The following is a 3,754-nucleotide window of genomic DNA, read 5'->3' as shown; positions in this document are numbered from 1 at the left end:
TCACTCAATGCTAGATCATCCAAAAACCAAAGGCTTTATAACTCATGGTGGAACCAACAGCACTTACAAGGCCATCTGCCATGAGATCACTATGGTGGGCTTTCCTATGTTTACTGACCAACCTGATAACATCACCTGATGGCCCACAGCATACCAGGCTTCCCTGTCCTTCACCATCTCCCAGAGTTTGCTCACACTCATGTCCATTGAGTCAGTGATGCTATCTAACCATCTCTCATCTTCTGTCGTCTCCTTCTGTTTTAACTGCCCACTGTCATCAGTAGGCAGATCACTCAGAGAAAATAATCAATATGGCAATAGTGATCATAAATTATACAATTGACCAGTCAAACTTAATTGATATCTTTAGAATTAATACATTACACTAAAAAAATCAGAACACACATCTTCAGTCTTTGCAAACTGCAGGATTTCTGCTGCTTTTTCATTTTAGTCCAGAACTTTCCCCAAATAATTTACATTGCTTTGCAGTTGATCATTTATTGTTTTTGCTGTTTCTGTGAGGGACACAATTGTTGTGACCTCATAACCCTCCATTTTGTTGATGTCACCTCATCTCTAATTCTGTGTCAAAGCGACTGCAGACACAAGAGCCTCTCACTTGCTATTGTTTTACGCTAGTCTTCTTTCTCATAGAATATAATTGATGTGTGTGTACAAGAAGGGTGACAGCACTGACAAATCAATACTAAACACACTGTATAATCTCGAAACGTTCTGCACTTTGCCTTTTCACTTGATTTCCACATCTGCTGACTATTCATGTAATCTACTTTTTTAAGGAATAGAGTTATAATTTAACTTCTGGTTGATGACTTCTGGATATAAGCCTGAGCAATAGCAAAAGTTTACAGTAATTATTTTTAAAGGACTGCATATGAGCAAGATGCTATGAAAAGACTCTCGCTTCTGCTGCTGCTACAGCTGACTTGTTACTTTAGCGGTGGGAGTTGTGGAAAGGTGCTGGTGTGGCCGTGGAATTTAGTCACTGGATGAATATGAAGACAATTCTGGAGGAACTTGTCACGAGGGGTCATGAGGTGACTGTTCTGATATCTTCAGCTTCCACTATTCCTAATTCCAGCAAACCATCTACTATGAGATTTGAGACTTTTCCTACAACTTTAACAAAAAGTGATTATGAGAATTTTATGGAACGTCTTCTTGAGGAATGGACATATGTGGCGAAAGATTCCTTTTGGTCCTATTTGGCAACAGTGAAAAGTTTATTTTGGGAATTTTTTGATACTGCTTTAAGTATGTGTAAAGACGCTGTTTCCAACAAGAAATTAATGACAAAACTACAGGAATCAAGGTTTGATATCCTTATTGCAGATGCTGTTGGACCCTGCGGTGAACTGCTGGCTGAATTACTTAAAATACCATTCGTGTACAGTCATTACACCTCACCTGGCCATATAATTGAAAAGAATAGTGGAAGACTTCCATTCCCACCATCTTATGTACCTGTTATGTTTTCAGAATTAAGTGATCGCATGACATTCATGGAGAGGGTCAAAAATATGTTTTACACACTTTATTTTGACCTTTTCTTCACAGCATACAACGATAAGAAGTGGAACCAGTTTTACAGTGAAGTACTAGGTAAGTTGGACTTCCTGATAGCTCAGTGGTAGAGAATCTACCTGCCAAGGCAGGAGACACAGGTTTGATCCTTTGGTCAGAAAGATCCCTTGGAAAAGGAAATGGCATTCCATTCCAGTGTTTTTGCCTGGGAAATCCCATGGACAGAGAAGCCTGTTGGGCTATAGTCCACGGAGTGGAAAAGAGTCAGTTATCACTTAGCAACGAAACTACTAGGTAATTCATGTTTTTAGTTGGTAGAATGAAGTCTTATTTTTCCTAGTGCCTTGGAAGTTGAGTTTGTCTAAATATAAATTCACAAAAATTTATCTCAAATAAGTGAAACAGTGAAATAAAAATATAAAATGACCCTCAATCTAACAAATATTATGCAAACACTTAATTATAGGTAGGGTAAAGCCCATTACTAGTATCGATACCAGGAAGTCATTTACCACAGACTGAAGTACCTAGGACATCTGCAATTGACTATCCAACTTACAAAACTTCTTTTTTTAACTTAAAGTCATTAAGAATCTCATAAACTGTCTTGATAAAATGAAGACATGTACATTGAAATTATACACATATTTGTAGTATAAGTATCCAGTTAGCTTTTAGAAATTGTTTCTGCTTATGTAGAAACAGATGTATTCCAGATATACTTTATTATCCTATACTATGCTATGTATAGATTTATCAAGAAACAGACACATTCAATATCGTGGCCAAAACATCCCAAGTTCCTTCACAAAAATTATCTAATATACACACATGACAATAGTCTCATTTGATCAAATATTTGTTGTTGTTTTCCTTTTTACTTTCAGGAAGACCTACTACCTTATCAGAGACAATGGGGAAAGCCGAAATGTGGCTCATTCGAAGCTACTGGGACTTTTCATTTCCTCGTCCACGACTACCAAATGTTGAATTTGTTGGAGGGCTCCACTGCAAACCTGCCAAGCCTCTGCCTAAGGTCACCTACTCCTCTTGCTGTTCTTTTTGAACTTTGTGTTTTCAATAGGAATATTCTGTATTCTTTATTGAGAATGTTTGATTACAGGTAGTCAGATGTGGGAACCTGGATAAAGTGAACTTTCACCTAGAAAGTGATGTATTTCTGTATCAGCACATCTATCTGAATTTCATTATCATTACAGAATAAACTAGAGTACATGGGACACTTTGATAATACATCAGTTAAATTACAATTTCATTATTCACACATAGAGAAGCATCATTCATTAAAGGACACTTATAGTTCTATATAAAAATATATTTCATACAAATAAAATAATAGCGATTATCACCTGGTGATGCCATCCAAACACCTCATCTCACTATAATATGTTACATTATAATTGTATTATAATTATTATAGGATAATTTTGTATATAGCATATTCCAGAAGTGAGTGCTAATATAGACAAATGGTGTAGGCACAGTTTCTACCACCTGACAGTCCACCTGAAATGACAGAACACAAGTTGTAAAAAATGTTATAAGATGGAAAGACCAGAGTGCTAAAGAAATATTCAGCATGAATCATATAATGTATCTCAGATTCACAGACAATTATGAGATCTGAAGGATGCTCAGGAATAAACAGAGGAATAGGGCAGGGGTGGAAGAAGATATGGACTTCTCTTTTAGCTCAGTTGGAAGAAGATATAAAAGAAAGGTAGGTGGAGTAGTAATGACAGTTGCCAAAAAGTCCAAGTTTAGTTTGGATAGGAAAAGGCTGAATAAAGAAGATGATGCTATAGAGGTAAGTTGGAAACAGATAATTGTAAAGATTGAAACATCTAGTAGGGGCATTGGGAAGAATATTGAAAGGATTAAGAAAGAAAGAGGTGATGGCAGTGGTTTGGTCTCTAAGTTGTGTCCGACTCTTGCCATCACATGGACTACAGACTGCCAGGCTCCTCTGTCCATGGGATTCTCCAAGTGTGAATACTGGAGCGGGTTGCCATTTCCTTCTCCAGAGGATTTTCCCAACCTGGGAATCCAACCCAGGTCTCCTGCATTGCCGGCAGACTCTTTACCACTGAGCTATGACAAAAACCCTGAGAAAGAGATAGTCATATATTATTAAAAATAAAAAGCAGATGTCGTCACTGGGTTGGATTGTAAATGGTAAAGAGTA

General features: G+C 37.2%; 1 pseudogene; it reads left to right on the top strand.

Annotated features, from left to right (window-relative positions):
- Nucleotides 1–912: 912 nt before the first annotated feature.
- Nucleotides 913–2,584, top strand: LOC108635395 (annotated as a pseudogene).
- The last annotated feature ends 1,170 nt before the right edge of the window (nucleotides 2,585–3,754 follow it).

The sequence above is a fragment of the Capra hircus genome, unplaced genomic scaffold (assembly GCF_001704415.2).
Source record: "Capra hircus breed San Clemente unplaced genomic scaffold, ASM170441v1, whole genome shotgun sequence".
NCBI classification, from domain to species: Eukaryota; Metazoa; Chordata; class Mammalia; order Artiodactyla; family Bovidae; genus Capra; species Capra hircus.
The sequence above is the reverse complement of the archived record's forward strand: the minus strand, read 5'-3'. Positions and strand labels throughout refer to the sequence as shown.